This window comes from Maniola jurtina, chromosome 6, assembly GCF_905333055.1.
Source record: "Maniola jurtina chromosome 6, ilManJurt1.1, whole genome shotgun sequence".
In the NCBI taxonomy this organism is placed as follows: Eukaryota; Metazoa; Arthropoda; class Insecta; order Lepidoptera; family Nymphalidae; genus Maniola; species Maniola jurtina.
This window is the reverse complement of record NC_060034.1, coordinates 2,029,654-2,053,688: the sequence shown is the minus strand read 5'-3', so window position 1 is coordinate 2,053,688 and position 24,035 is coordinate 2,029,654. Positions and strand designations below refer to the sequence as shown.

The 24,035-nt window shown below is 38.5% G+C and overlaps 1 protein-coding gene across 1 annotated transcript in view; it reads left to right on the top strand.

The window, feature by feature from the left end:
- LOC123865971 overlaps window positions 1-24,035 on the top strand; it is a 124,044-nt gene that overhangs the window by 60,804 nt on the left and 39,205 nt on the right. The gene's annotated exons all lie outside the window — the stretch shown is intronic.

Below are 24,035 nucleotides of genomic sequence, written 5' to 3'. Positions count from 1 at the left end.
GCATTGATCTCGGAGCCTCCCAATATGTGCTGAGGGTGGCAACCGAGAGGGTTTCAGTATGTACTCGTAGAAAACTTACATAACCCGACATCTTTCCCAGAACATCGGGTATCTTAAGAAAATTTGCTCTGTTAACAAAAAAAGGCTTTAATAAATGTTACTTTATTATTTTAATTACTAATTGTAAAAAGTAATTAAATTACGAAAAATATCACAGCACGTGTAACTGCTGTAAAATACTTTATTATTTTTCGCAATATGAAACTTTTATGAAACATTTTTACAAGTAACATAATGAAAGTAATAAAAGATCGTGGGAGACCGGGTTTTATAATAACCGTATAAAAGCGATGTCTCGTGTTTATTGCGAACTACGGACTAAGCCTTTCTGTGGAGAAGTTATTACAGTTTTGCTTCTAGCATTGCGTGGAAAGTATTGTTTGCTGGTGTAACTATAATATATCAGGCCACATGCCGTCACTTGGATTTCAAACTAAAATAACGCCGGATTTATACAGGATGTAATAAGAACGCTAGCTAAATGAAGGCAGATGAAAAAATTACTGATAAGATACCACAAAAAAAAAACGAAAAAAAAACAAACAACCTGCATTTTTTAAAAGTTCGCAATGTATGGCAAATAAAACATCTGACTGACGCTAGAGGTCAACAAACGTTACATATTTAGGTGCCATGTCAAACCCGAGGCATTGACCCCGAGGTTTGTACACTATTGCGGGTTTCAAAAATACTAAATCACTAAAAGTAATAGTATAAGGCAAATGGTAATTGGGATTAGATTAAGTTTAGGTAGTATTTCATTAGTGCAAAGTTCTTGCTAGCTAGTAGGTATATGTTCACATGCCGTCAGTCAGCTATATGCAATCGCGATAAAAGTATGATTTTTAAAGTATCTAATTAGCATAATACCTATAAGATTCAAATCGGATAAGCGGTAGTGCCACCCTTTACAATATGCGTAGACTGCACAAAAAATGTTTTGTTCGTATTCTCTTACCTTTGACTTTTCCAAAAGATATTTAGGGTTTTTTTAAAATCTACATAGTACAGATGATCGCAACAACAAGGGTGCACAGAAAAAGGATTTTTAGAACCCAAGTGAGCAAACTCAAAGACACAAAGCGGCTAAAATGCCTAAAAAAGCAATAAATAACCGCGGAGTATAAAGGATATAAGGCATTTTCCGTGGGCGGGGCCTGACTCTGTTGGGGACAATTTTAATGCGATATTACTTTGCATATAAATCATTTACGTTAAAACATAAGCAGTAGCGGAAAGGGATCTTAAATGGTTACTTATCTAAATCACTAAAGTTGTTCAAGTTAGAAAATATCAATTTATATTTTGATCAATGTTATATGGTATACCAATGTGTGGTATACCAAACCCTAAACGACAATGAAAGTAAAAGTGAATTAAATCACTAGACGTCGTAAAAACTCATAAGTTTATTTTAACGATAAGTGCAGTATCAGGTGGTATCAGATGTAAGCAATACGATAACAGATCAGAAATTTTAGTTCAAAATAAAATTTTAATTCCAAATGGTTTTATGTGATTTATGGACATAAATCCGTCTTGTCTTTGATAGTAAATAAATGTATAAAACATGCAAACGTTAAGCCTCTGCCACACCTACGCGCTATGAATGCGAGATACGAAATGCGATGCAGGCGCTAAACTAAACCTGCACACCCACGATATTTAATGGCACCAGAGGCAAGGGCCGTGAAAAGGTAGCAGACAGACAGACAGACAAACACACAGACAGACAGACAGACAGATACACACACAGACAGACAGACAGACACACTTTCGCATTTATAGTATTATTATGGAATTATGGATATAATGGGTTATGGATATTATGGATTTTTTCTAGAAATCGCTGCCGCTACTAGTATGTACCACACAAGTCGCGGTATGCGCGTCGCGTGCTCCGACCGTTATTTTAGTCCTTAATATGCGCACGAATGAAGAGATTTTCAATTTTAAGCACTCAATTAAAACTGTAATTTACCTACCTCGTTGCATTTAATAACATCCAATTACCTATTCGCTTGTGTGAAGTGCCTATAGGCAACTAATATTATACTTAGTTCTTAGGATCTTTCGTATGACATTTTCAAATAATATTGGCTTATTAGATAGAGAATAATGTTTTTTTTCCTACATTTATTAACAATTCAAAGGCTTTTAGTTTTTCATTTATCACAAGTATTTAATTATAATTTACTTTAATATTATAGACTACACAAAAGAAAACACGACGATCCTAAAATTATAATCAAGTAATTCACGCTTGTAAAATATGGAGCATATTTTTATTTCAGAAAAGAGGGCTCACTGTTTAAAAAAAAAGTTATTATGTTTCCCTTTGATCATTTCAACAGCTAAATGAGAATATTTAAAACAAAACAAGTATGTACTTCGTAAAATTGAAGTACCTATGCATAACCCATATTACGTAGTTTATTACCGTTAAAATCGTGGCTAACCGAGCTTATAATGGTTCATGCATATCGCATCGTCGAGGAGTACAGTCATGGGGATCGAGACCCTCGCTAAGAGGGTGTAACTAATGGGAAGTATTGTAACTAAGTGGAAATTCGTAATGGTTTGGTTTGCGCACTCAAAAGCTAATGAAAGCTTTTGACTTTTGAATCGTAATTTTTAACCCCCGACCCAAAAAGAGGGGTGTTATAAGTTTGACGTGTGTATCTGTGTATCTGTGTGTCTGTGTGTCTGTGTGTCTGTGTATCTGTGTATCTGTGTATCTGTGTATCTGTCTGTGGCATCGTAGCGCCTAAACGAATGAACCAATTTTAATTTACTTTTTTTGTTTGAAAGGTGGCTTGATCGAGAGTGTTCTTAGCTATAATCCAAAAAAATTGGTTCAGCCGTTTAAAAGTTATCAGCTATTTTCTAGTTTTCTTGTAGAAAAGAAGGTTAGATAACCCTTAGGTTCATAATATTCAAGTGTCAATTGACAAATGTCAAGTTGTCAAGATGGACGTTGCCTAGATATACATAATTATTTATTTGAAAATGATTTGTCGGGGGTGTTGAAAGATTTTTAATTTACACTTGTGTTTACTTACTTGCGGCAAAGCAGACGACCTCCTTGTCTCAGTGGTGAGCGCTGTGGTCTTAATAGTGGGAGGTCCTTGGTTCAATTCCGGCGGGGATTTGGAATTTTGTGATTTCTAAATCTTTGGTCTGGTTTGATGGAAGGCTTCGGTGGCTAGTTACCACCCTACCGGCAAAACCGTGCCGCCAAGGAATTTAGCGTTTCGGTACGATGCCTTAAAGAAACCAAAAGAAAACTGCCATACGCTGTTCCAGGTTAGCCCGCTTCTATCTTAGACTGCATCATCACTTACCACCAGGTGAGATAGCAGTCAAAGGTTAACTTGTATCTTAATAATAAAGAAAGCTAAAGCAGAATTTTTTTATGTGAAGTAGGCGGGATCAACGCGTGCGTCGCGATCCTGTGCATCCTCAGAATAACCATCGCGTGATCCAAATAAAATAAAGTTTTTGTAACTTTCTAACTACTGGTATCTTAGAAACTAACATTTGAATTCAGTATTATATACTCTTAAAACACGTCACACACAGCAAATATACCATAATATTATGGACTAAGAGCCAGGGACGACCAGACCTTCCTTACTTTATAAAAGCTGAAAGTTTGTTTGAACTTAAGCTTTATCAACAATTTATTAAACTTTAAGGGTATCTAGCAGGAAGTTGCCACGATACTGTCTGTATCTGGTAAGGCATGAAGTGATTTCTAATCGTATTCCGAAAAAAAAATTGACTTTATATTGTGATCCAAACTTCATAGTCGCTGATCGTTCCTCCCTGTGTTGGGGACGATGGGCAGAGATAAGCTTCTCTATATAATCTCAGCTTTTATAAAATAACGAAGGTCTGGTCCCCCCGGGCTCTTTGTTTATTATGTTAGTTTTACGCCAACTTTCATTGAAATCTGTTGAGTAGTTATTGTTTTGATAAAAAAAGTTAATTTGTAAAAGCCAATTAAAATGTATCGCCCCTCTTTAGCCCGGTGTTAAATTTATGTAAATACTTTTTGCTATTAAAACAGCAAAAAGGAGATCTAAAAAAGAAAGTAAGTATAAAAACTTCTGAAACTAAAGTCCTTTATGACTTTTTAAGTGTTTCACTAATTGTACTAATTGAAAACAAACTAATAGACTTTAAAGTGCTGTTAAGAGACGTTTATTTAGCGTTAAATTACAAAACAAGCCTGAAACAATAACAAAAGAGAGAGGCTGCGCGGCGCGACGGAGACGGATCTAAGGCGCAACGCACACCACTCGAGTGGAGTGGAGCGAAGGCATGCCATCTTTCTTGATAACAACTTAAACTTACTTCTATTTCTTTATAATCATCTGAACCAAACCCGAACAACTACTGAGCATATATCTTCTCTCAAAATAAGGAGGGTTTCATCATCAACACATTGCCAGCTTTTTCCGTGCATGGGTCTCCTTTCAGAAAATGAAGGGTTCGGCCATAGACAAGTACGCTGGCCAAGTGCAAATTGGCAGACTTCACACACCTTTGAGAACATTTATGGGGAACTCTCAGGCATGAAGATTTCCGCACGTTATTTTCCTTCACCGTTAAAACAATTGATACTTGCCCAAAACGTATAATATAGATAAATCCAAAAAATTAGAGGTGTGTACGCGGTATTTGTCTAGACTCTAGTAGGTGGCTTCGGCTGTGGCTAGTTACCACCCTAACAGCAAAGCGTGCCGCCAAGTGATTAAGCGTTCCGGTGCGATGACGTGTAGAAACCAAAGAGGTATGTATGGGTTCAATTTAAACCGCCAGACTCCTTCCAGGTAACCCCGCTTCCATCTTAGACCACATCATCATTTACCACCAGGTGAGATTGCAGTCAAGGGCTAACTTGACTGCAATAACTGCGGGTATATGAATAAAAAAAAAAGGAAAAATCTACGTCGCGCGTCGCGTCTTCCATACTTAAATAACATGTAATAATTCAATAGTTGTAGTTAATAAAATTTATAGCATAGGTAGTATCAATTTGGCCCGCACCGGCTTCGCACTGGTGGACTTAGGTGCCTATTCACGAGATACCAAAAGACAATTACTATGAAGCAACACATATACCTAACAATAATAATGTAACACATTAGTAAAGTAAGATAGTATAAATAAGTGTCCATTAGCAATGAAACTTGCAGAAATCTATGTCTGCAAGTTTCAGTTTACAAAACATGCAGAAGTTGGCTTGCTGCTAATGCCTATGTTTACTTACACATTCCAAGTATCTCACCAGAGCTGACATCAGCAAGTTTTGTTGCCAGTGGTCGCGGCTTAGGGGTGAGAATGAAATACGCGTGAAGTCGGAAAGCAACACGCCCGTAGCTGCGAACTACTTTACTAATGGCCACTTAAACTTGCCGGAGTAGCCACGTCGCTGAACTTGCAACTTTATACTCAAGTTTTTATACGGCCATTTAGAAACGTGAAAACTGGAAACTTTGTTAAAAAAATTATATATACCTAGCCTTATTCACGAGAGTTAAGGCCTGTTTACACTGCCGCCAGATGATCTTTGGTATTTTGACAGATCCCCATACAAAAATTGTAGGACTGTAAGTAATGACGTCATTTATTAGATAAAGTTTATCTGGCAGTTGTGAAACAGGTCCTTAAAGTCGTAAATTGGTGTGTTTTAATTTATCTTCTGTATATGTATCCAATGATATCACAAACCTTAATATTGTTAAATGCGAAAGTGGTTTAATTTGTTGGTTTATCATAACTAAAAACGAATTGCAAAATCTTGGCACTACAGATCGTGTTATAAATTAGTTTTTTTTTTCTACATTTTTTTGGCGAATTTCAAAACCAATTTTGGGGGTAAGCCGTTTAAACTAAAGGGCAACAGCTTGGGAATGGGCCTTAAGATCCTGTTACGTATAGCATTGCTAATGTATTGTGTCATTTAGATTAGGCTTAACATTAAGCTTGATAACTTAATCCCTATTATCCTATTACTTGGCAAACGCTGAACCACAAACATAGATATAGGTATACAATATACATATCACAGATACCTAGCTATTCATCACTAACCTTATTATAAATGCGAAAGTGTGTTTGTTGGTTTCTTGATTTGTCTATCAATCACGCGGCATCGGAGCAACGCATTGACGTGATTTTTTAACTGGTGAGTGACTTAGGCTACTTTTTATTATTTCTAAGTTCGCGTGCCTTCAGGTTTTTTAAAAATCGTATGGAGTTTTTTAGTTTTCCGGGATAACAAACCTGTAACCAGTTTTAACGAACAGAGATAGTTTGTATCCTGGAGACGGATAGGCTATTTTTTATCCCAGAAAAACAGGTTTCTTCAACCAGATTTAAAAAAAATGTGTGAGCTTACGTTTTTTAAAAACGTTAGGTGAAGTCGCAGGCGTCATACTTTACCTACCTTCTAGATTTACAAAGACACATATTTTATAGAAATCTAATAGGTATCTAGTGCTATTATTGTACCTAGCAGGTAAACAATCAACCTAAGGTAAACTAACTCGTAGTTTACTGTAAACATTTCGAAGTTGAATAGCCGTTGAACTAAACACCCACGCAGGTCAAAGCTGCTATTTATACATAACTTCGTCTGTGGCCATAATACAATTAATTTGTAAGGGTGCCTTTACAGTGTCAACAACTGGGACATTAAACCTGTCTACATTTTGAAAGCCTTTCATACAAGTATTTGGAGTAAATTCACTCTTTCGATCGTACTTTTCTAAGAATTTCTGGAGCTGGTTCTTCACCATTCTGAACCAATGCAGTGGTAAATTCACTTGACAATTCAAAGGTACTTGTATAATTTCATTTGAATTTTTTATTCTTTTTCTAATTTCACAGCACTCTACGATGTGACGAACACAATCGGTGCTTTTGATTGGGTGACACTTTCTCACTATTGGCTAAAATGCATTGTTGAAGCAAGAATACCTTTGATACACAATGAAAATATAAATAAATATAAAGATAGATACATTTAAGGATATATTTAGGTCAATGTAAAAGCTATATAATTAACTATACGATGTATAATGTATCTTAGAATAAAATCCAAAGCAATTTCGCTCCAAAGTTTAGCGGGTGTTGAGTTCCTGCTAAAGTTACTGTTTAAGCCCGTCAAGAGTCCATACAATTTAGCGAGGCGCCTTTCACCTCACAGTGTCAACAACTGGCACGTTTACCCTAGCAATATTCATAGAATCACCCGAAGTTCTTCACTTCACGTAGGTACATAATAAATTTAAACTGTTTATTACTCTAACCAAACAAGTTTTTATGCTTTAGGTACTAAGTAGATGAAGCCCGCGACTTCGTCCGCGTAGATTTTATTTAAAACCTGGATTGAAGTAGCCTGTATCACTATTGCATAGCGCGCTAGAAAATGCTGATTCTTAACTTTTTTTAGAATAGATATTTATTCAAATAGACTTTTGCCAGTGCTTTTGAATTGTCAAATAATTTAACACTGGTTCGGAATGCCGTTTCTACCGAGAAAAACCAGCAAGAAACTCGGCGGTTCCTCTTTTAAATTCTTCAATTTACAATAATATTCCATAGGTAGGTAATGTATAGCGGACGCGACGTCATTATACCTACCAATATAAAAAATCGGAAGTAAATATTGCCAAGCCCTTCATAGCATTTAATTAAAGCACACAGACAGATGACTCCACGCTACCGGCAGGGCTTTAATAAGGGGCCCGGTATCAAGTATCGTTTAACCCATGATTTTTTACGGTTTCAACTTTAATCAGAACCGCCTGTAGATGGCGCGTGCCGATAAAGGGGCTTGCATACTAAAATTTGCAATCCACTGTTAACGAAATTGCTTTTATACTTTTGCTTAATAAGCGTACAACCATGTACCTGAAGGGTAAAATGTATTTTTTAACCCCTGATCCAAAAAGAGGAGTGTTATAAGTTTGACGTGTGTATCTGTGTATCTGTCTGTGGCATCGTAGCTTCTAAACTAACGAACCAAAAGGTGGCTTGATCGACAGTGTTCTTAGCTATAATCCAAGAAAATCGGTTCAGCCGTTTGAAAGTTATCAGCTCTTTTCTAGTTATTACTGTAACCTTCACTTGTCGGGAGTGTTATAAATTTTTAATTCACACTTGTTTTGAATATTTGTTTTTAATATCCAAATCTCATTCATGCCTCATTGAGATACGTAACTTTCTTCAAAAGTATATATAACTAGCTGACGCCCGCGACTTCGTCCGCGTGGATTTAGGTTTTTCGAAATCCCGTGGGAAACTCTTTGATTTTCCGGGATAAAAAGTGGCCTATGTGCTAATCCAGGATATTATCTATCTACATTCTGAATTTCAGCCAAATCCGTTCAGTGGTTTTTGCGTGAAGGAGTAACAAACATACACACACACACACACACACACACACACACACACACACACACATACAAACTTTCGCCTTTATAATATTAGTGTGATTAGCACTAAACTAATTATTGTCATTTACCATTCATCACCATCATCCATTCGTCATCATCATCATTAGCAATCTATAGACTCCATGACAGCTAACATAGGTCTTTTGTAGAGTCTTCCACACGCCACGGTCTTGCACAGCCTGAATCCAGTAGCTCCCTACGACTCGTTTGATGTTGTCTGTCGATAGTATGGGGTACCACTTCTACGGTGCAAGTTCACCATGGAACCATGGAACAAGTAGCACCATGGAACGCCAAGGTCTATCATTTTATCCAACTATGTGCCCTGCCCATTGCCACATCCGATGACACTAGATCTGAAGACAAGATCGCTAAAATTCATAGCCCCATTCATCACTTCTATTATCATGTTAATTTTCAGTTTGATTGTTCAATGAGCCACCACAATAACTTAGCTCTTGCTACTCCTTCTTGATCTGTCATTCCAAACCCAATAAAAAAACCGGCCAAGTGCGAGTTAGTTACGCGCACTGAGGGTTCCGTACTCGGGTATTTTTTCCAACATTTTGCACGATAAATCAAAAACTATTATACATAAAAATAAATAAAAGTCAGTTTTAGAATGTACGGGTAAAGCCCTTTTATATGATACCCCATTTATACCAGTTATCTTACTTTGAAAATTATAAGACATTTTAATTTTTTTTAAATGATGTAACCACACATTCGGGGTTTTCAGATTTATTCCTGTACTTGTGCTATAAGACCTACCTACCTGCCAAATTTTATGATTCTAGGTCAATGGGAAGTACCCTATAGATTTCTTGACAGACAGATAGACAGACAGACACACAGACAACAAAGTGATCCTATAAGGGTTCCGTTTTGAGGTACGGAACCCTAAAAGTATCATTCAGGCTTTTTGGCTTTATCTTAATATAACTAGATAGTTACATAAACAAAGTAAAGATAGCTTGGGGTGAACGGTTATTTCTTCGATTGGTTTATTACAGGCTAGTCTTTCCAAACAAGGACATGACCTACTTCGGGCGAATCGCCGAATTCTGAACATGCAACATTGATTGACTTGTTGTATAATTTATGAATTACGTCGTGAAAAGCGAATAGCTGAACGAAAATACATTCCGTCTATTTTTGGTAACAATTTAGGAGATTGACTTCTATATAGTAATGAAAGTAAAGTATTACAGGGATACTATTTCCATCAAACGCTTTAACTTTTTAGTAATTTAACCACACTGTGCCATGTACGGGATAACTTTTGAGCCTAAGAGCTCTTTAAAATATGTGAAGAGATTTTTTATAGTGTTTTACTATACTGTAAAACTTTAAAGATAGCATGGTAATTATAATATAAAACGATGTTTTTTATCAAGATTTGATGTTAGTTTGTTAGTTCCAAATAATTATCGTAATTAAATTCTAATAAATAGTGGAACAAAACACTATTATTTAAAACTTGTTCGAACTATGTGGGACCGTGTACAGACGTTATCGAATGAATTATGAAACAATCCACCCGTAAAAGTATTTACTGAAGCCACAATCAAAAAGTTTTTATTACTGTCAGGGGTGGGATAGCGTCACTTTTTTATTGTACTTGGGAAAAATTTTACGATGTTATTTGCGAGTTAATACGGGAAAATTCATCTTTTTAGTTCGGTTTTTCTTTGTTCTTTAAAAAAATATTGTAATAAAAGTTAGAATCTAATATCTACCTACTCTTCGACTTTTAGCGACCCCAGAATTATTTTCCTTGAGAAGTTTTCGGAGGTTCCGAATTCAAATTCAAACTTTTTCATTCAAATAGACTTTTACAAGTTCTTTTCAGATTTGTTTGGTCCAGTTCAAAGTTAGTACTGGACTGGATGATATTTGCGGGTTGATGATCCCGAGGATTTAGATTCTAAAATATCCCGTGGGAAATTTTCATTTTCTGGGATAAAAAGCATCTTACGTCGGTCACCATCTTTCAAGCCACCAAACTAAGCCATGAAAAGGTAATAGGCAGACATTATTAATATTAATAATGACACTCAAGGACTGGCTTCGCGCTTGTACAGACTTTTCTAAGCTCATATCTCACGACTATGACACTGACTATAGATACCAAAGAATTTAAGGTTCTAGTATGAATAAGACTATTTTCCAGTTTGTTATTGGAAGCGATGGTTATGTAAGGCTGAAACTTAATAAAACATTCATGCAGTTTGCGCAGGGATTAATTAATATATATCTCGGCCGCCTTTCCGAGCGAATTGCTTGTCGCACTCGCAAACTCGCTCATAGCCCAGCGACAAAACTATTCCAACTACGCGTTCGCTTATCCTTTCCAGTTTTTAGCCAATAATACATTTTGCGTTACGTATACGTTCGTCGGTGGTGGGACAAGTGCCTAAAACTGAGATCTATAGAGCGAACTTTGACTTTGCTTAGATTTCATTTTACGTTAAAATGAGACAGATTTATATCAATCATATAACGCTATCTCGTTTTATTGCTCGTTCACACAGGCTGCGTTAGTGTAGACGTAGCGCGTACCATCACGTTGTAATGAATGGAACTGTATGAAACATGGCACACCACTTGGAAAAGCGTAAAGCGTGGACGTATGCGTAGCCCGGTGTGTTAAGGGTTTACGCACGTCACTACGCAATTGGTGTGAAGCCTTTAAGCAAAGTCAAAGTGCTCTCTATAGATCTCAACCTTAGCTAAACTTTTTGCCCTAAAAAATAATGATGTGCACGGCCCTTTATTCCACATGTCGCGATTTTGAACACATGTCGCGGATATGACACTCTAGTGACAGATTTCCGATATCGTGTTCTTATAATCGACACCGATTACTCGAAGCCTTACTGACTTACACACAAAATTGACTTAACAGATACAAACTTAAGTTTAAGCTCTATTTCTTTGCTATTAAGGTCTGTTTTAAGTTGTCAGGGACCGTTAATATAGACTGTGTCATATAGGATTATTATGGAGCAGATTATAAAACGTTTAGAAATTCGGATTTTGTATTCAAATTCGATTTAAATGATATTCTGTAATGACGATAAAGATTAGACCGAATTATTAAATCGCCTATTTATTTGTTTCCACAAAAAGGCTTACTTATTCAAATCCAGGACATCTCCTTGTGGCTAGTAGAACAAGACCCGGAATGCATTACAATGCATCTCACGTGTACGTGTCTTGATGATAATATATTAGTTACGCAAGTGCCAACAACAACTGAACAAACTTACAATTCAACTTGATGCATAATGCGCTAAGTGCAAACTCATAGAAAACTAACTCACAAACTTGAATGTTTATATTTTCTTAGAAAAAACCGACTTCTCAGTCACAGTGATGAGCCCTGCGGCTTAAAAATGGGAGGGCCTGGATTCGATTCCAGGCAAGGGCAATTTGGGAATTTACAACTTCTGAATCGTCTCTGGTCTGGTCTGGTCTAGTGTGAGGCTATTGCCGTGGCAAGTTACCATCATACCAGCAAATCTGTGCCTCCAAGCGATTAAGCATTTCAGTAATTTGTCGTGTAGAACCAGATAAAGTGTATGGGTGTAATAAAAACTGCAACATCCCTTCCAAGTGAGCCTTTATTATATCATCTTAGCACCAGGTTAGCATCAACACTTACCACCAGGTGAGATCGAAGTCTAAAGCTAACTTTAATGGAATAAAAAAAGCTAAAAATAAACAAAACATTAGCTGTGAAATAAACTGACGGATATCACTTTAAACAGTGATGCCGTATTAAGTCAATTAAGGCCCGAAGCTTGCTTACTGCTTAAATATTGATTTTACCGCCCAGTTAATGGAGCAGACTGACCCCATTCTCTATTATTTTAACTGTTTTTCGACCTAAAATCTGGTTGTTTATTATTAAGTTTATTTTTGTAAACAACGGTAATAGGCTTACATAATAGAAAAACTTTTAATAGACGCAGTTTGGCTGTGGTGTTCAAAAAAAAACCTTCGATTCTGTTTAATCATGATCAACAACACGACAAGGTTCATGGTAAAGATTGGACTTGCATTCAGTAGCTCACTAGATAGACATTGAGATAGTTACATTGCTGTACTTACTGTATATCTGCATGATGTGTCATTTCCGTACTAATCTTTGATTTTCCGAGATAAAAAGTAGCCTATGTTACTGTCTAAGTCTAACAAACACACTTTCGCACTTATAACACCTACTAGACAATGCCCGCGACTTCGTCCGCGTGGATTTATGTTTTTAAAGATCCCGTGGGAACTGATTGATTTTCCGGGATAAAAAGTTGCCTATGTCAATAACAGGGACGCAAGGTACCTCGGTACCAAATTTCCTACAAATCGGTTAATCGGATGGGTATTTGGGAATCCCGTGGGAACTCTTTGATTTTCCGGGATAAAAAATACCCTATGTCTGTCCCCGGGATATAAGCTAATCCTGTACCAAATTTCGTCAGAATCGGTTTAACTGTTGGGCCGTGAAAAGGTAGCAGACAGACAGACAGACACACTTTCGCGTTTATAATATTAGTATGGAAGTAAGTATAGTATGGATAGATATAATAGTATCCGATATTCTTTGAGGGTAACATTGTTTCATTTACCTCTCTTCAGAACACCTAACTAACCATGCTCTCAGTTTATTACCGGCCTTGTCAATAGACGCCTCTATTTGCGATCGAGCCTGCAATGGGTCTTGACCTGCATAAAGCAGTAAATGCCTTTGAATCGGCACAGTGCCTATTGTAACTTGCAAATCGGCGCCGCAATCACGGCACGACCTCTTTGATTCATGCTGCTTCATTTAGTGAGAAACAATTTGCTAAAAGCAGTAAAAGCCTCTTCTTCAGTTCAGTTACTCGTGTAATGCCTATTGTGTTGTGAAAACCTCAATAGCTTACTGACGGAGTAGAATCGGAAAGGATACAAATTCATACTTTTAAGTTTAATTAGAATGGAAACTTAGTGTAGTTATAATATTTTTACCCGACTACGGCAAAGGAAGGGTTATAATTTTAGTTTAGATTATGTTCGGGTAGGTATTGCTGTATATAGATTGTGTTCGGGTTTCAATATTGTATTATCTGTTATTTACCCACAATTTTGCAAACTAAACTTGATTTGATTTTGATTTGAACATAACTTTAACTGCCTTATATGCAACTGGCCCTAAACAACAAAGCTACGAGAGGTGGCGGGCTACAAATAAAGTAAATAACAGTTTACACGCGTGGCGTCAGCTCCGGCGATGGAAGTAATTTATCGCGACCCTCGACACCGAGTCGCATTTATTGCTCTTCGCTTCCAAATCTGTTCAGTGAGAAATTTGTATGTCCTAATAAAGCTGTCTTTTATTTACACCTTAATATGGCTATCATACGGCATAAAATTAAAATTAATGTTTTGCACATTATCTCTATAAGGGCTACCTCGCAATTCGCATAGTGCTTGGCAAAAAAAATTGATTTGATTTCAATAGCCTTAGGTAGGTCAAGTGAGCCAATGGACGCAACTGGCACAAATTTTGTATGTGGATACCCTTTGATGGACCATCCAAATGTTCAGCGAGAAATTTAAGTGAGGGCCTTAATAAAGCTTTTATTGATTTACATTTCATAAAGGCTGTATCACTTGCATACCCAATACTTAGGTTTGGAAAAGGTGTTTGGAAAAAAGTCCAGATGACTGGAAATACAGCGTTAAAAGACCCGCATTACTCAGTCAGTCTCGCTTTTCATACTGTAACGACTCTAGATTTTACATGAAAGTGTTAAAAAAATATATAAAAATAGTATTAAAATTTTTGCTTCAATTTTATCAAAATCAGGTCAGTGAATACTTGTAGAGATGTACTTACACATACAAACATAAAATTAATTCCTTTAGACGTTTCAATCTTAATGTGGGCCGTCCGCATTTTCGAAAAGAGGCAAACACCGTTTGGCTTGTCGGTGATGCAGCGGCGCGATTGACTGAGGTCGAATTGCGTCGCGAACGATGTGTGCGCGGGCGTTAGCGCTCGAGCGGAGTCGAAATCAAAACGTGAACGACGTGACCCGCACAGCGGGACCGCGTGCATTTGCGTCGGCGGACGGTGTCTGCGCGGACGTCGTAATGCGCGGAGATAATTAATTTGTTTAACTTCTGTACTGGGGCGATACATAAAGTTTATATTAAAGAATACTGAGTTGATAACACGGACCAAGTTGGTGCTTGGAGAGAAACACTCTAAGCAAATATTCTAATAGAAGGGACCACTTTAATTACACAGATATATTTGTTATATAGGGGCGATACCTCCTAAGATCTAAAAGCGATTTATGTTTGAATGTTGACGACGTGGCTGCTCGGGCGGGGAGAACCGCATGTCCGCCGGATGCTCGGTGATCTTTGCTTGAGATGGCTAGCGATGATATTAACTATCTGACATATAACAGGCGCGTTGGATGAAACTTATGCGAGGGAGAACCCTGGTGCCTTTGATGCTTTGTGAATCCTAACTGAGGAGAGCCTAGTGTCTTGGGTGCTTTGTGAATCCTTTGCTGAGATGATTCTAATGTGCTTTAATAACAGACTGACCACAGAGGGCAGGTAATACTGCTGTTCTGCTTGTATTCTGACATTCGTTGGAATGCGTAACCACCTTGCAGTGGTTACTCAATATCAATAACATACCAATACAAAATTACGCTAATACATATGTACTGAAGGTCGGGTTAAGGCCTGTGGATATTCCCGCAGTGAGTCTGACCCGTCCTTGAAACCTATTACAGGTCTGTAGTGGGAGGGCACCACTATAAAAATGCTGTCTCAGCTTTGGCTGCAACGAGGGATCATAAGTGGAACGCACCACTTCATAAAGTATGCTTGCATACGCTGCGCTGTTTATTTGGATGATGACGTGTGTGGGGGGGGGAGCTACTGTTCTTTGGTATTTTATGTGCCATATTGATCTCTTGATTTATCAATGGTCCCAGTATGACTGTGGGATACCAAGGGAAGGCAGAAGCTCACCGTACGTGGCGTGGTGGAGCTACGTACCATCATTCACTCAAACCCTTTTTACGCCAACTGGAGTGAATGATGCCGCACACAACTTCTTCCTTTACGAAGGAAGAAGCACACTCACACACACACGTCTAATAAGTAGGGCTCTGTATGAAGTGTTGTCTTGTAAGAGCAGTCTCATGATCCTTTCATATTTTAATACGTTCCTAAGCGGGAACACACCTTTTGAATCTCGAACTAGCATTTGTCTTATCAGACCAAATGCTAAATAAATATTCATGCACAAAGAAAACATTTTCAATAAGTGAACTCAGTTAGCATTGGCATATGGTCGCTCGGACCAAATGCTTAAGATGCGTTATACGCAAACACACAATTTCAATACTTGAACTCCGTAAAGTCGTTTAAGTCTGATGAACTCATTATTTCCGACGCTCTAAAAGTTCTTGGTTTATTATGGACACAACATCACAAGGGGTCCTACCGCTATACGCTACACGTGCCACTTTAAAGAGATTATTTTAAAATGTAATCTTTGGAAAGATCCGAAGGAAAATAGGGTAGAGTTTCTTAGGACCCCGTTAGTTTAGTTACAATTTGGTGCCGTGACCAGGATTGGTCATAACGGCTAAATAGAGTAGGGTAAAGTAGGCGAAAGCCTACAATTTGTTGCTCGTGAAATGGAAAGAGTCTGAGGAAATTTTGAGTTCATAAAGACTTGAACGACTTGTTATCAGGGGGTTGTGGGGAAAAGATGATTGAAGAGAAGGAAGTAAGAATGTAGTAACTGTCTAATTGACAGGGGGTTGTGGTAGCTGGTTGTGCGTCGTGATTATGAGTGTTATCTAGTGTACAAGTACCCTGTTTTAAAGCATATATGCGCAAAGGTTATAAGAGATGGTATGTTTGATGATTGACGGAGTAAATGTCAAAGAATAAGGAGCGAAAGACAAATAATAGATGAAAGGTGAACAGAGTGAAAAAAAAAAAAAAAAAAAAGAAGTTTGATGAAGCGAAAGACGATAGATAAAAAGTGGACAGAGCGAAAGACAGAATGTTTGTTGAAGCGAAAGAATTAAATATATTGATCGATGATGGATAATAGGTGATGGAGACGTGGATTTTAAGAGGAATTATAGGGTGCTCATGTTATAGCATAACACGTGCTATAACGTGAAATCTTAATAAGTTTTAGAGCATAAAGTCATAAAATCAGAGTTTGTGAAAATTTAAGATGTAATAAATGAGTAGATAGCTTAAAAACGGAAACATTGATAGATGGAGCACTAGACACCATAACTAGGCGAAATCAAGAATTATTGAATTGACGCTTAGGTAATTAAAAAGAGGGATAGTGGGGAATACGGAAGTACTGTAATTAAATACTTAATATTGCTTAGAAACGAGAGAATATTATCAGGATGTTGTCAAGTGAATGTGTGAGTAAATATTATGTATATTGATTGACGATGAATGATATGACAAAGAAGTGAGTATAAAGTAGTAAGTTATGAAAGGGAAGTGTGTAGAACAAATGATATGATGTAAATTCAATAAATAGTCAAATTAAGTTTCAGGCATAGATCGCTTTTGGATCTGGGTATAAGAATATTAATCTTAGGTAAATTCAGCTGCCATAGAATCATAAGATCGGGGGGGGGGGGGGGGGGGGGTTGGCCATTGAAAGTGCAAAATAAACAGGACTTATATTTCCTAGTGTAAATTCTATTCAGCATGCTTCATAGAAGGTATTCTTTTCGCATTCTTCATAGAATTTAGGGGGTTGAATGTAACGACTCTAGATTTTACATGAAAGTGTTAAAAAAATATATAAAAATAGTATTAAAATTTTTGCTTCAATTTTATCAAAATCAGGTCAGTGAATACTTGTAGAGATGTACTTACACATACAAACATAAAATTAATTCCTTTAGACGTTTCAATCTTAATGTGGGCCGTCCGCATTTTCGAAAAGAGGCAAACACCGTTTGGCTTGTCGGTGATGCAGCGGCGCGATTGACTGAGGTCGAATTGCGTCGCGAACGATGTGTGCGCGGGCGTTAGCGCTCGAGCGGAGTCGAAATCAAAACGTGAACGACGTGACCCGCACAGCGGGACCGCGTGCATTTGCGTCGGCGGACGGTGTCTGCGCGGACGTCGTAATGCGCGGAGATAATTAATTTGTTTAACTTCTGTACTGGGGCGATACATAAAGTTTATATTAAAGAATACTGAGTTGATAACACGGACCAAGTTGGTGCTTGGAGAGAAACACTCTAAGCAAATATTCTAATAGAAGGGACCACTTTAATTACACAGATATATTTGTTATATAGGGGCGATACCTCCTAAGATCTAAAAGCGATTTATGTTTGAATGTTGACGACGTGGCTGCTCGGGCGGGGAGAACCGCATGTCCGCCGGATGCTCGGTGATCTTTGCTTGAGATGGCTAGCGATGATATTAACTATCTGACATATAACAGGCGCGTTGGATGAAACTTATGCGAGGGAGAACCCTGGTGCCTTTGATGCTTTGTGAATCCTAACTGAGGAGAGCCTAGTGTCTTGGGTGCTTTGTGAATCCTTTGCTGAGATGATTCTAATGTGCTTTAATAACAGACTGACCACAGAGGGCAGGTAATACTGCTGTTCTGCTTGTATTCTGACATTCGTTGGAATGCGTAACCACCTTGCAGTGGTTACTCAATATCAATAACATACCAATACAAAATTACGCTAATACATATGTACTGAAGGTCGGGTTAAGGCCTGTGGATATTCCCGCAGTGAGTCTGACCCGTCCTTGAAACCTATTACAGGTCTGTAGTGGGAGGGCACCACTATAAAAATGCTGTCTCAGCTTTGGCTGCAACGAGGGATCATAAGTGGAACGCACCACTTCATAAAGTATGCTTGCATACGCTGCGCTGTTTATTTGGATGATGACGTGTGTGGGGGGGGGAGCTACTGTTCTTTGGTATTTTATGTGCCATATTGATCTCTTGATTTATCAATGGTCCCAGTATGACTGTGGGATACCAAGGGAAGGCAGAAGCTCACCGTACGTGGCGTGGTGGAGCTACGTACCATCATTCACTCAAACCCTTTTTACGCCAACTGGAGTGAATGATGCCGCACACAACTTCTTCCTTTACGAAGGAAGAAGCACACTCACACACACACGTCTAATAAGTAGGGCTCTGTATGAAGTGTTGTCTTGTAAGAGCAGTCTCATGATCCTTTCATATTTTAATACGTTCCTAAGCGGGAACACACCTTTTGAATCTCGAACTAGCATTTGTCTTATCAGACCAAATGCTAAATAAATATTCATGCACAAAGAAAACATTTTCAATAAGTGAACTCAGTTAGCATTGGCATATGGTCGCTCGGACCAAATGCTTAAGATGCGTTATACGCAAACACACAATTTCAATACTTGAACTCCGTAAAGTCGTTTAAGTCTGATGAACTCATTATTTCCGACGCTCTAAAAGTTCTTGGTTTATTATGGACACAACATCACAAGGGGTCCTACCGCTATACGCTACACGTGCCACTTTAAAGAGATTATTTTAAAATGTAATCTTTGGAAAGATCCGAAGGAAAATAGGGTAGAGTTTCTTAGGACCCCGTTAGTTTAGTTACAATACCTGAACGGACAAAACGCCAAAAAGCTTATTTTTTAGTTTCAGGCCACTGAAACAATACTTCGTATTTTAATGTTGCCTGTAAAAAGTGAATAGCAGAAAACTGCGAAAAGTGGTAGAATAGAAAAGTGGAGGACCGAGCGTATCCTCAGAATGTAGCAGTGGAAGCAAGTGGCGTTATCATCAGTGGAGGGAAGTGGATGGATGAGGAAAGCGGAGGACCGTTTTTAGTAGAGTAGGGTGCTCTTAAAAATGTAATGTCCAGCAGTGGACGTATTCGTTTCATTAACTGTCTGGTGGCAGGCTTCGGCTGTGGCTAGTAACCACTCCATTGCAAAGTCATGCCATCAAGCAACTTAGCTTTCCAGTAAGGGGTGTATGGGTTTACAAAAAACTGCCATACCCCTTCCAGGTTAACCCGCTTCCAACTTAGACTGCACCATTACTTACCACCAGGTGAGATTGCAGTCTAGGGCTAGCTTGTAATGGAATAAAAAAATCCAAAAAAAAATTGGCCACGCCACGCTACGCACAACGCAACTGCGTCTCTTAGAACTTCGATTGTATGGAGTAGGTGACGGAGAGACCCCTGTTAATTCATTCGCAGACATCGTCACTTGCATTCGTAATGCCATCGAGTCGCGCGGGCTCTACTCAAAGGACACTTGACACTAATTTCTGTTTGTAAATACCCTTTTGTGTCCGCTGATGATATTCTTAGCTTTGCCCGAGGAACTAACGAATTTCCATTAATTGCTGCGATGTCGTTTTGCTTGATCCTTTTAGCTAAAACAACGACCTTTATTTGAATTGGATCTCATGTAGTGGAATTTTCAAATTATTTGGATTGTCGAGTGAACGCGTAGTAATAAAGGCGTAAGAATGTGTTGGTCTGAATCCGAATACAGGCAGCTTCCTGCGTCTCGATTAATGTTGTCTGTCCACCTAGTTCCTTCTAGAACTTTCTAGCACTGCGCTTTCCGGTGCATGGTCGCCATTCTAACAGCTTGAGACCCCAACGTCTACTGGTTTTTCAAACTATCTGCCCTGCACATCACTACTTCAGCTTCACAACCCGTTGAGCTCAGTTGCTCTGATCCTTCTACGGATCTCCTCATTTTCGATTAGATTACGTAAAAAGAATCCAAGCATAACTCTCTCCATCGCCTGTTGAATGACTCGGACCTTTTTTATAAGACCCATAACTAGCGATCATGTCTCGGATCATCACTGGTAACACGCTGTTCGAAGACTTTACTCTTCAAGCACCGAATAATTTTGGACGAGAAAACATCTCGAGGCTTCCCGAACGCTGCCCAGCTGAATTGCATTCGGTGGACCTCTTGAAATCAGACCTACCTACCCGGATTCTGTGTGACCCAGGTATACATACTCGCCTATAAATTTTTGAAAACAAAACTGGAAATCAAATTCGAGACCATTAGTTTTGAGGTTGACGGGGCCAAGTACCTGTTCTCGTCAGAGGGCGTCAAATGAAACAGCCTTTAATGTAATCTGGCTCTTAGTACGTCTCGCTTCATTTGGGCTGGCGGCTATTAGGGCCAATAAATCTCATTATCCCATTAACCTCGTGTCGGGGCCGATTTGTATTAGTACGCGAAATTAACGCATCATGGCTCCTTGACGCGTCATAGATTAAGTTCAGGCCCAGATTTTTATATAGCTTGATTGTTTTTAGGGTTCCGTACCTCAAAAGGAAAAACGGAACCCTTACAGAATCACTTTTTTGTCTGTCTGTCTGTCTGTCTGTCCGACCGTCCGTCCGTCCATCCGTCCGTCCGTCGTGTCTGTCAAGAAACCTATAGGGTACTTCCCGTTGACCTAGAATCATGAAACTTGGCAGATAGGTATAGGTAGGTATTATAGCCAAGTAAACGAAAAAATCTGAAAACCGTGAATTTGTGGTTACATCACAGAAACAAAATTAAAGTGTGTTTAAATTTTCAAAGTAAGATAACTATACCAAGTGGGGTATCATATGAAAAGGCTTTGCGTATCACACTAATATTATAAAAGCGAAAGTTTGTATGTGTGTGTGTGTGTGTGTGTGTGTGTGTGTGTGTGTGTGTGTGTGTGTGTGTATGTTTGTTACTCCTTCACGCAAAAACTACTGGACGGATTTGGCTGAAATTCGGAATGGAGATAGATAATATCCTGGATTAGCACATAGGCTACTTTTTATCCCGGAAAACCAAAGAGTTCCCACGGGGTTTCAAAAAACCTAAATCCACGCGGACGAAGTCGCGGGCGTCAGCTAGTACCTCAATAAAGAAACATTATTATTATGACTATTGTAATAGTTTTTGATTTATCGTGCAAAATGTTAAAAAAAACCCGAGTACGGAACCCTCAGTGCGCGAGTCTGACTCGCCGGCCGGTTTTTTTTTTCGTTGAAAAACACTACCTTGACTGCCATCTTTTCATCTCCTTTTCATATGTGCCCTGCCAATTTCCATTTCAGCTTCACAACACGCTGAGCAATGTCGGTTATAAAGCTGAAATCATTCACTGGAGTTAACAACTAGATACTGTAACGACCCTAGATTTTACACCAGTGTTATAAAATTATATAAAAATAGTATTAAAATTTTTGCTTCAATTTTATCAAAATCAGGTCAGTGAATACTTGTAGAGATGTACTTACACATACGATACACGTGCCACTTTAAAGAAATTGTTTTAAAATGTAATCTTTAGAAAGATCCGAAGGAAAATAGGGTAGAGCTTCTTAGGACCCCGTTAGTTCAGTTACAATACCTATACTAAATTGGAGTGCTACTTTACTTTTAGACCAGGCAATTAAGTGGAGAGTCGAATTAGAAATGCACATAAGCGTTACAGCTCTGGCAACATTACTCTGTACAAGGAATCAAAGTGGAATCCTATCAAATATTTACTTTGTGTAGGATCATTCTGGAATTACCACCGATCCTTGTTCGCTAAAGCGAATTGGAATGCTGTTTTACTTTCGGATTACGCGATGAAGCGTAGCATCAAATTGTTAATTATATCCACTCCTTGGTGGATCAATGAATACATACTAGTTGATTCTAATCCCTAGATATAGTTCAAGAGACTTGGGGAACGTGAAAGCTTCGGCGTCAATGTTACCTACATTTGACGCTAGGTAGCATACAAATCGCATATCTTTCTTTGATTTTACGTTACTCATAGCCTAGTATTTGACATATCGTCGATTCAGGGTCAAACCAAGAGTTCTCTGACTCTACTTCGCTCTGATGTAGATATTTACGTTTAGTCACCTCCCACCAAAGAAATGATCTATAGTTCACTCTAGTGCTCTTTAACTATATTCATACATAAACTTGTTGATTACTCTTTAGTCGTATTCTGGACTGGAATAGTCAAAGTCAAAGTCAAATCATTTTATTCACAAGTGTAAATTAAAAATTTGTAACACCCCCGACAAGTGAAGGTTACAGTAACTAGAAAAGAGTTGATAACTTTCAAACGGCTGAACCAATTTTCTTGGATTATAGCTATAAGAACACTCTCGATCAAGTCACCTTTCAAACAAATAAAACTAAACTAAAATCGGTCCGTTAGTTTAGGAGCTACGATGCCACAGACAGATACACACGTCAAACTTATAACACCCCTCTTTTTGGGTCGGGGGTTAAAAAGCCATCGCCCCGTCGATCCATTGCTCAGTTATAGCGTAACTGAAGAACAAACCAACCAACAAACACTTTCAGATTTATAATATTCTTGGTACCTATTTTTTTCCTTAAGAGATACGCAGACTACAGACAATCTTGAAAGCACAATATCCCAAATCAAAGAGGCCCGGCGTCTGATTGCGGCGCTGACTTGCGTATTACAATGGCGCTGTTGTCGTCCGTTCAAAGGCGCTTACTGCTTTGTACAAACAGGAGCAGTTCGATTGAAAGCGTTTTCGTTTGCGAGTGGATTTCCCCGCGGACAATACTGATACTTACAGTAGTATTTGATGGCGCAGTGGTGAGCGCTTAGATCGTACTAGTGGAAAGTCCTGGGTTCGGTTCACGGCAGGGAAAAAGTTAGCGCCTCGACTGCAATCTCACTTGGCGGTAAGTGATGATGCAGTCTAAGATGTAAGTGAGCTAACCTGGAAGGCAAATGGCAGTCTTTTATTAAACCCATACCTCTTTGGTTTGTACACGGCATCGTACTGGAACGCTAAATCGCTTGGCGGCACAGCTTTGCCGATAGGGTGGTAACTAGCCACCGAAGCCTTAGCCTAGCTACGGCCGAAGCCTCCCACCTGATCAGACCAGAGAGTCTGTCTGTAATGAACTTTTTTCTCAGGAATGCGTGGAGTTAGCCAATTGATATTAATATCAAATAATATTTACCTACAAATTCAGGATTCCTTACAGCTGTAAAAAGTCAAGCTTCTAAGTCAAAAAATATCAAAAAAAAAGTACGTCCATTTTTGCGGCATATTTTGGGCACTCGCAAATATTCTAGTGTATATTTAGCACAATTCAGTTCAATGGTCTAATTTAGCCGTTCAGCACTTAACTAAATTCCATCGCTTAGTTCCGAGCGATTAATCCCACATGCGGTAAATATTTTATCCCACTGTGGCTTTCTATCTTTGTGGTAGGCCAGTGTAAATAATAGGCGACAATCACCCATGTAAATTTAAACAAAAAGCAATAACTTGACTATACTTGTCCCTTCGTTTAATGACTAGCTGATATCCGTGACTTTGTCTGCGTGGATTTAGATTTTTAAATGAAAATAGTTAATAGTTATTGAATCTTTAACAAAACCGATAACTACGGGTGTAC